Raw genomic sequence first — 11,087 nt, 5'->3', positions numbered from 1 at the left:
TTTCTGGTTCCCCCTCCCATCTTGTGAGGTGACCTTGATCGAGGCTCTGAGCGCTGATAGGACGCAGGATGCTAGAGGGTAGCTGAGTACCTTGCTGGCTGGTAGCGCATGGCTTAAAAAAGGTTTATTAATACCTTATCAAACGAAGAAAACTTTCCGACCTTAGCCAGTTTTAATAGGTGATTATTAAGACATGTTTCCCTGAGCTCTGCGCCTCATGCATGCATTGGTAATCTCAGACGATGTATAACTCCTATCTTCTCCTGTAGAAACTAGGTCCCTGTGACGTCACGTGGAGTGGCATCGCATGGGCGCCAATCTGGCCCTTTTCAAATGAGGATAAAAATGGACCATGGACATTCGTCTAAACCGGTATTTCTAAAACGAAATAATTTGAATATTACGAATACAGTAATGGTGGGTAACAAATCGCAATCAATGCCTTTCGGTTTCTTTGATGAAGGAAACTACCCTATTGTCTATGCATATCCCACCTCAGAAATCTGCATTTGCATTATCACTATAAGGTATCACAAGGTGGTTGAAATTACACACCGTATGCTTGGTGTTAAGAAGTTTCATGAATATTATTATTTAATAATTCTTCTTCTTCATCCGAGCATTTGTCCCACACTATTGCAGGGTCTGCTGTTCTGCTAAGTCTTCTCCACTTGGCTCGATTCAGGGTGTCTACTGGCGTGGCGTTGATGGTCTTCATGTCTGCCTTAATTCTGTCGAGCCAGCACATATTAGGTCGTCCTCGTGGTCGGCATCCTTCAGGGCTTAGCCGCATTGCTGTTCTCGCCACGGAGTTCTCGTCGCTACGCACCACATGCCCATACCACCACAGTCAAGCCCCCCACATCTTGCCTGTGATTGGTGCAACTCCCATTCTTTTCCGGATGTCTTCATTCATGTCGTGATCAAGGCGGGAGATGCCTAGGATCCATCGCAGCATCCTCATTTCCATGACATGCATGGCCTGTTCTTGTTTTGCTGTGGCTGGCCAACATTATGTTCCATATAGGGTCACAGGGCGGACTACGGTCTTGTATACTTTGGCCTTGAATCGTTCGGGCATTCGATGGTCACAGAATACGCCAGTCAATTGGCGCCATTTCAGCCATGTTGCATTAATTCGAGCTCGTGTGTCGGCGGTTGTGCTTCCATCGTTGCTGATTATTGTTTAATAATTATTTGGAAAAAATGAATAATTTATTTTAATGAAGTTTTCAAATTTTGCTGCACCCTCAAATCTGCCATCCAGGGCATGTGCCCTATTTGCCCCACCCTAGTTTTGGGTCTGTATAATCTATAGCAATGAACCCTCCCAGAACTATGACCTTAATCTGGCTCTGTCAGTGGAGAACTGTGTATTTGCAAATCTGTCGTCTTGGAAGGGAGAGTATGGTGCAATTAGTGCTAAGGAATTTTTTATGGGATGATTTATAAAAACAAACAATATACTGGTGAGGGGAGGGAGTAAATGCTTTTTGTGGGGAATGTGTCATCAGAATTGGAGGGTGTCTCTCTCCATGGTAGTATGCAGGGGCGGATTCAGGATTTTTTTCTGGGAGGGGCACAAGCAAGGCCGTATCCAGGATTTTGTTCTGGGTGGGGCACAAGGATACCTCGTAATACAAAACAAACGCAATGATAATGGGACCGTATTAAAAATCTTGCATATTTTCGAGGGTCTGGGGGGGGGGGGGGGGCACGTGCCCCCCCCCCCTGGATCCGCCTATGGTAGTATGCATGTGCGTGATGCTTCTTCAATACCCACATCATCCAATGATATCAGAAAGACTCACCATGGAATATACTGAAATTTATATTGTATTATTCACACTGCTTGGCAACTCCTCTGCATAAATGTTAGCCCTTCTGATTTATCTTCTCGATCTTAATTCTCTCACGTTGTGGCTTGATGACTGGTTGTGTGTGAATACATGCTTTCTTGAAGATGAAATTGAAATTTTATTTACATGCACATTAAAAAGTAAATACGTACTTTAAATGCATTGGCTATACAGAGTTCCTCGATAGCAAGAAGCTGGACTTTTCTTTTAGGAATTATTTTGAGTTTAAGAGAATTAAACAAATAATTGCCGGCATGTCAACATCGATAATTATAAGCATTAGGGATCTATTGTTATAATTTATTTCCTTGTTAATGCTCTTCATATATTTATTTTTGATATATTCTAAACCACGATTCTAACTAATTGTCATAACTATGGCTACCATGGAATAATTCTTGCTCATATTGTTAAGTTTTCCGGGAAATAATCATTACATAATGCAACAACATCGCATATACGAACCCTTTTCGCCGGTAATCAAATAAGTAAAGCCAGCGTGTCTCCCTGTGGATGAGGATCAAAACGGACGCATATGCATTATCAATCTCCCATCACACATGCCTGTTAGCCGCGGGCAGCCCCATGACCAGCCCCATGACACTTCCTATCCCACTCCATTGGGAACCCATGGTCCAAAGATTATATACTCTAGAAAGATGTGTATCTACGTGTTAAAAATGACGTAGCAAGTTTTGGCCGCCTACTGTAGCGCCATCCTACTTTTGCAGCGGCCAAAAAAGTAACTTCGGCTATGCTAGAGCGCGAAATTCAAATTGAATAGCCTTTTTCCGCGCCCCCCTTTCCTAGGGATTACCAATATTACTACTTATTAACAACTCGGGCCAATGACTCGTTATCATAGTTGATATCCATTACGGTTCGCTAGGGTGAAAACACTAAAAAAAATAATTGAGTAATACAAAGCACATTTATTAAGATTTCTTGCATATTACATTGTGATCACACTGCAGTAGCCTTTGACACAGAACAATAAAATGATGCAAAACAATTATACAAAAATATGGGATTATATCCACAAATGTGAAGTAAATATCAAATGTGCAACAGAAAATTTTGAGAACTGCACCTCAACATTAATAATGAAATGAATCCCTAAGGGTGCTATTCGTAGACGGCACTTTAAGCTAAAGTATACATTAGCTGGGCTAAAGTCTACTTTAGCCAGGCTAAAGTCTGCTTTCTCTGTTTCATAAACACCACTTTAGAAGAAAAATGGCAGAATTGTCACTTTACCGTAAAGTGCCCAACCGAAGCTCACTTAGGGTAAAGTGTTCTTTATGGATGAATAAATATGGCTGCTTTTGAAGTTGAAATATGAAGATATTTGGGTTACGGAAATTAATAGGAATTAATTCTTTGGTGAGACTCAGCAGAAGACAGGCATATTTCAAGAAATAACCAGACACGTAATGTGTCTCTCTTTCCGGAAAATATATCGAGTCAGTATTGCTGGAGATGACCCATTACTTCTGCAATAGGGTGGTTTCCTATTATTTTTTTATTGCCTAAATCGAAAGATTATTACTCCTGGAGTACGTATTTCACGCTTTTAGATTTTTAAATGACGATATCTATTTTTCGCGATCAAATGAAAAGTGAAAAATTTCAAGCGCGCGAAAACGCGACGCGTAAGTAGGAATGAAGGGAAAAAGTCCGTACGACGCATTTCTGGTTCCCCCTCCCGCCTGGTAGGTGACCTTGATCGAGGCTCTGAGCGCTGATAGGACGCAGGATGCTAACGGGTAGCTGAGTACCTTCCTGTCTGGTAGCGCATGGCTTAAAAAAGGTTTATTAATACCTTATCAAGCGAAGAAAACTTTCCGACCTTAGCCAGTTTTAATAGGTGATTATTAAGACATGTTTCCCTGAGCTCTGTGACTCATGCATGCATTGGTAGCCTCTGACGATGCATAACTCCTATCCTCTCGTGTAGAAACTAGGTCCCTGTGACGTCACGTGGAGTGGAATCGCATGGGTGCCAATCTGGCCTTTTTCAAATGAGGATAAAATTTGACCCTTGCCATTCGTCTAAACAGGTATTTCAAAAACCAAATAATTTGTGTATTATGAATACACTAATGGTGGGTAACGAATCGCCATCAATGCCTTTTGTTTTCTTTGATGAAGGAAACTACCCTATTGAACTCTATTAGTCGTTATACTACCTAGGACATTTTTACGATTATGTGATAATTACAGCACAGTAAGTGGTTGAATAGGTTGTCATAATTTGTGTTGATTTTGAAAACAAGCTAATTATGTTCTTAGGTTATGCATGTGTTTATATTCTAGAATTTCCCCCCCTAGAAATGATAGCAAATTTCTGTTTATATTGGAGCCAATGGTCCTCGTAAGCAGACTTGATTTTCAAATCGTTTGGCAAACCAAATGCTATTTTCTAAACGTTTCATTGTATTTTAAGCGTTTTCATTCCATAATTGCTTTATGTACTCTTTCCACATGCCTCCATATTATGTTTAACATTTTCCTGTTTCTGTCATTTTGAAACTAGAGAGTTTTTGTTTCGTTTTCCGATTAGTCATTTGAATGTTTACAATGATGAAATAGTATCTTGCCATGAAAGGCAGCAATAAATAAGTAAAACATACTTTCCTTCATAGTCATATTATCTGCAGCTAAGCAATATTTTATCGAGGATGTACATACATACAGCCGCATACATCAACATCCCAAGAATTAAAATACTGGTAAGAACAAAAAAATTCAATAAACACCAATACCTACTTCAAAATATGCGTCCACCTGAGACAACCACTGATTGGAAAATCTTCAAATTGATTACTACAGTTTCAAGTTAACGTGAGAGAATTTCACTATTTCACCCACCTTCAATGAACTTATACCATCAAACTTCGACTAACATGTAGTCCAAACAACCGTGTGCAGTTAAACAGGCAAGATTATCATAAAATGATGTGAAAATATCAGCATTTGTATCTTTACTTTGCTGAAAACATCAAAGTGCATTTCCAATGCAGGAAGCCAATTAAAAGTGAGCTTTCATTCACCTAACTCAGTCATTATCATACAAAAAAGCTAGTGGAGAAAAGCTTCGGACAACGCAGTATTAATTCACATCTGCACACAAAATGAGAGAACGAGAAAATGTAGCTTAATAAAATCTTTGCACAATACAAAATGGAAACCTAGTCCCCAAAAACCTGTAAACAACTTAGCAATTCATATCCTGAGTCAACTTTTTGTTAACCTTTACGAAGCGTTCATTGCCAACACTCAAAATTTCAATGCCTGATCGAGACTTTAGCAGCTTAAGTTCCACTTTATAAAGTGAGATCCTGGGGATGCCTTTGAAGTGAACTTTAGCTAAACTCTCACTTTACCGTAAAGAGACTTTGTAAAGTGAGCAATTTTAGTGTCTCTATGAATCGCACCCTTAAATGCTTTTTTACCCCAAAAAAACTTTGTATGGCACTGCATAACATAATAAATAAAAATGTAAATGAAATACACAGATTTCTTAAAAATCTAATGGCACAATTAAGTGGTCATAATCCCAATTGGTTACGCATCATTGTAATTCCAAATACATACAGCTACACCATTGATATAAAAAGATTGACTATAAGATGGCCTGTAGGTAAAGATAAGGAATAGGTACCTTAGATGTACACCATGGCAATGTCAAAAATTTTACTTTTGCATATTTTCCTATCAAGGTTATTAATTTGGTTTAGAGCAAAGCTTCATTTCCATGTCCATTACCGCGGGAGAAATCCACAGGTTGAACCACTTCAGCAACTTCAGTTTCAAGATACTGTCAGAGCAAACAAAAAATATATAAAAATGTGTCACCCAATAAAAAGCAGGTACTCATAAAGATGAATGCGAAAGTACATTAGCAATCCCATCAAGTTGATTACATACCTCTAAGCTCCATGCCTTGGAATGTTAGAAATCCAATGGAATTTTTCAATATTCAATCCCATTCATCAGTTTAACTGCTCCATTATCCTGATCTAAGGTTTCACATTGTACTTGGGTGATGAATGACATCAATTCAGATACTGTCAAGGTAAAAAAAAAGATAAATGACAATATGTTACCAGGTAAAAGAGAGATGGCCATAGATGTGAATATCAAAGTACATAGTCAATTCCATCAAGTTCAACACGAGCCATTCCATATCAATGCAACACACTTAAAATAAAGTGATGGCATGTATAGCAGGCGTTCCAGTCTGCTTCTTCAGGCTGGAAGTCAAGGTTCAAATGAAAAAAAATGTCAACTGAATTAAAAAATCAGCTTGAGTTGACATAAATAAAATAGACAAGTGCCTATTCAGAAACACCTAAAGTGGGGGAACTTGAAAATTTGGAGAGTGAGATGTTTCAAATTTGATGACTCTCGACATTTAAACAATATTCTTTTGACAGGTGGAACATCTAAATTAAGTATTAATTTAGGAGTTTGAGACATAATGATATAGAACCTCTGATGATAAAATAGATGCACATGACTATGGGCCTATCTGAGGCTTTCTGAGTCCGTACTTCACAAGACTTAATCTACAACCAGATAATGAACGACTATCTTGTTTCTCTGTTGTTGAGACTTTTTCCTTACATTTTTATTGAAGATAAAATTAAGTACCACATGGCTAAGCTATTACATTATGTCATGATTATGATCAAATCTGTTGAGTGATTCATTTATTAGCTTAATTATTAGCTGGACTGAGTGGCCACACCCCACTTGTGAATATTCAACTCAACAAATCATAAAATGAATGAGTGACAATGCCAAGCAAAATGTGGCATAGAAAATAACTTAAGTAATAACAAGCAATGCAGTGCAAAATAGCATTTCAATTGATTGAAACATACGTACATAATTCTGAATATTGCCCTTGAGAAACTGTTACACCTAAAACTTTGCAAGACTCCCTTGAAGTAAATTTAAATTTAACATATTCCACTCTGACTGTAAAATTCAGTTAATTACTGTAACCTTACTCAGACTAGATCATTTAATGTGATCTGTAAAACTGGAATTAGCATAAAATAACCTGCAACATGGCCTCCATTAGGCCACCAGCTCTCTAGCTCCATTAGGACTGCCACAAGTATAGCTGAAACAACACCATTAATTTATGAGCCAGTTTTTCCAAACATAAGAATTCTTATTCCATAAAGAAACTTATATCAATTTTAAAATTTGGTAGATATTTAGTATCAGAACCAGCTATGGGTGTACCACTTTTGAACAATATTAAAATTACGATTTTTCAACAGTAAAGGGCACCCAACAGTTCAGAACCTCAATCATACAAATCCAATGTCTCACGATAGAAGAGGATAATGAATAAAACCATTGACTACACAGCGAAGAGAAAAAGTTCTACTAGAGAAAGACTCCAGTTCAGATCAAAGGGGATGTAATCGTAAAATTAAATTTCAAAGATCATTACCTATTCCATTGCGTTGAAATTTATCCAAAAATCACACCCCAACATGATAGAAATCCAAGAGCATTTTACAACAGATCTTGCCAATATTCACTTAACCATGTCCAGCATACAAAGCCAATGTCTCATGCTATACGCGACTGATGAATTATAGCATAAATTTCACTGTGAAGAAAAAAAATAAGATAGGTTCCCATTCGAAGAGGTCATATTCATAGAATGTAATTAGAGTTCTTACCTATTTCATTGAGTTGATCTTCATCCAACATTCACACCTCAACGTGATAGAAATTGAAGAGCTTTTTTCAATAGAATACGCCAATTTTCACTTAACAAAATACACCATACACGTCCAATGTCTCATGCTATATGTGATTGATGAATAATAGCATATATTACACTATGAAGAAAAAAAGCAAATGGGATAAGGTGCACAATCAAAGAGGTTCTAGTCATAGAATTTAATTAAAATAATTACCTATTCCATAGAGTTGACCACGTCCAACATTCACACCTCAACATGATAGAAATTCAATTCAAGGGCACATCCTTCCTTACTCAAATATCGAACATCCATAATTATTTCCACTTATTTTCATGTTTTAATTGTCCAGATAACGAGATAACTGAGTAATACTGGTAATACCTCGAGCAAAACGAATGTTTCTGTCAACAAAAACATAGGCACGTAAAGCAACTGCACAATGTTCGCATAGTACAGTGGCGTAGGTTACTTTTGCACAATATGCATTAATCCGTATAAAATATCATTCATATGTATCCGCAGATAACATTACACAATATTAAAATATGTTTCTTATTGAATGAGAAAGAGACAGATGTTTTAAGGGCCGACCCGGTTTTGACGGGCCCCCGGGCGGAAGATGTCCCGGCGATCGTGGGGGGGATCGCCTGGGAAAAGTTTGTGCGACTTTGGGAGAAATTACTTGTCTCAAACAGACTTAGTCCCGGCAATTGGTGGGTAGTCGGCCGGGAATATTCATATATAATTCTCAGTTGTCGCGATTCGAATCATTTCCCCAACCTTAACTTTCCTGGCTTATTGGATATCTGAAAATTCATTGATAGTTATTGCAAGTTTGTTCAACCTTCTTTCCGTCTGCATCTCATCCTCTGACACCTCCATACTTACGCGAACAATTTTTAAGTAGGCATTAAATGATACAATGAAGGTTTCATGCCTTCATATGTTTCTCTATGACCCATTCTTGTTTTTCTTAAATAAAACTAGCATGCTAGCTCACTCTTGCCCATTCTCATGACGTGCTCCCACTTCGGGGTGTTGCTCCCAAATTAGGGGTGTTGCGGAATCTATGTAGAGAGATAGCTTTTGTCTCACACTGGTCGGTGCAATCATAAACACCGCACATTTTGTTGCTCATGAACTTTTCCTTCTAAGTTTTTCATCATAATGCCATTGATATTCGGCTAAACGGTATAGTGCTGGCCGGCTAACGTTTCACACGAACAAGCGTACTATAATGCATCCGATCCTCCATATTCGGCCATGACACCTAATTTAGTGCTGTCACCTGGATTCCCTTCCAGATGCAATTGTCAATAAGAACAATGACGCTTTCAATAAGAACATAAAACTCGGGTATTCGCAGGTTATCGTTCCACACAAACAAACGTACTAAAGTGGGCGAACCTCCCTATTCGGCCATGACACCTAACTTAGTGCTGCCACCTGGATTTCCTTCCATTTGCCAATACTTCTTTCACGGCCTTGCCATGGTCTTTTATTGAAGTCGTTTCCTCAACCTGCCGCACGTTTGCCGGGGCGGCGCCACGTATTCTGGAGGGCAAGAATTAGCGGGTAAGTTAATTTCCGTATTGTTGAGCGCATACTACAGGTGAGTGGAAATAGTCATTTTTGTAATTGATTAAGATTTACTTTTCATTTATTTTCCAATGTTAGTCTTCTGCATTATTTCCTTATTGTTCTACATTAATATTTCGTGGATATATATCGCGGATTCACTGAAAAAAGGAAAATGCCGTGGACGTGTGTGGTACCGCGTTGCACCACTGGTTATGGCCACAAGACTTCGGGGATTTCGCTTTTTAGAGTCCCCAAGGACCCTGAGAAGCGATGAAATAGCTGTACGATTCCTTTTTTTGGTGTGCTAAAGCTCCAAAATTTATACATATTTTAAATTACAGGTTCTGCTGTTCCAGTGGTCAATGTCATTCACAGTGGAGGAATGAAGTAACACTGAGAAAATGCAAGATGTGCGACGGCTTTCATCAATTATTCATCATTCTCTCCTACTAAATTGAATCTCTTAGAATGATTGGTAATTAGAAATAGAAATTAGTAATAGAAAGAATTAATAGAAATGTTAAATTGTGAGTACTTAAAATTAATTTTTCATGACATTACCTTGCATTGATTGTATAAATAATCTCAGTTTCAATAGCATTGTGTAATCATTCTGGAAATGTAGATTTGATGTGTGTGTACATTATATAAGTTGGAAAAATGTGAATCGTTTTCATTCTTAATACCTCTTTCGATGATTTCTTTTAATGCAGCTGTTATCGATGGTGCGTGCAACTCTCATGAAAAGTACATTTACCGCGTATTAGCAGTATTAGCCTGTGGTTTCTGTCGTACAGTGGCGCCAACTCCATGGGGCCTGAGGGGGCCCGAGCCCCCCCAAAAATTCGTAACAGACGTGAGGAAAAAATGTGTCAGGCTAGTCAATTTTCCTCGGAGTATCCAGATATCGAGATTCGAGTGATCAGGGTTCTAATGTTCCCAGTCAACACAACAATTATGGCCACAGTATGGCCGAACTGTGGTTTACCTGTGGCAACTATGGCTATGGCTAGCCACAGCTTGCCATACTATGGCCAGACTGTGGTTGTCATGCGGCAAGCCATAGTGTGGCTTGCCATACACATATTCAACTATGGCCACACTTTGGAAAGCCACAACTGCCACAGATGATAAATTTTGTTTACGGTTGCTATAGATGCAGACTTGTTGATGAGTTATCAAAATGAGAGTTGGCTGATTTCATTGATATAAAGAAAGTGTGTTAAAGAAAGAATAATATGTACTTATTTCAAGAGAAAAGGCTTCCACATTATTTATTGATTTAATCTATTTCAGCGTCTTTCCGTGAGTACTGTGATGTTGAAATGTGGAGAGGATTAGATAGACTACCGTAAATGTTGTAATGACTAAATATGTGATTTTACCTGTTACAGATTGGTCCATAAGCCTAGCTAAAATAACTTGAGGTGGATGTGTAACATGTTATTGTCTCAAATCCAAGGCAATATTGTAATACTAGCTTATCTGTTCTATTGTAATACTATTTATGTTATCCTACTCCACGTACTAATATCTACCAGAAATCATTTCTGATAACGGGATCAAAATTCTGGAATTCTCTCCCTGAGGATCTTAGACAGAGGGGCTCCATCCATGCTTTTAAAATTAAATTGTACATGGATTTCCTCAGTGGAGAGCTAAAATAAACTCCCACGAAAATACAGCCTATTATGTATCATTATTATGTATTATGTACTATTGCCCAATATTCCGTCTGCCTATGATGTCAAATTTCAATCCTTGTTACGTGTTATTTCTTTTTTTTATAGATGCGTATCAAACAACTTTACTTGACATTTTTCATGAACTTTGGCTTTGATGAGCCATTTTTTGTAAATTGTGTTTTTTGCTCCAAGGGTTTTTTCCCAGAGCATAATAAATATCTATTCTA

Source organism: Ischnura elegans, chromosome 12 (assembly GCF_921293095.1).
Source record: "Ischnura elegans chromosome 12, ioIscEleg1.1, whole genome shotgun sequence".
NCBI classification, from domain to species: Eukaryota; Metazoa; Arthropoda; class Insecta; order Odonata; family Coenagrionidae; genus Ischnura; species Ischnura elegans.
This window is presented reverse-complemented; position numbering follows the sequence as displayed.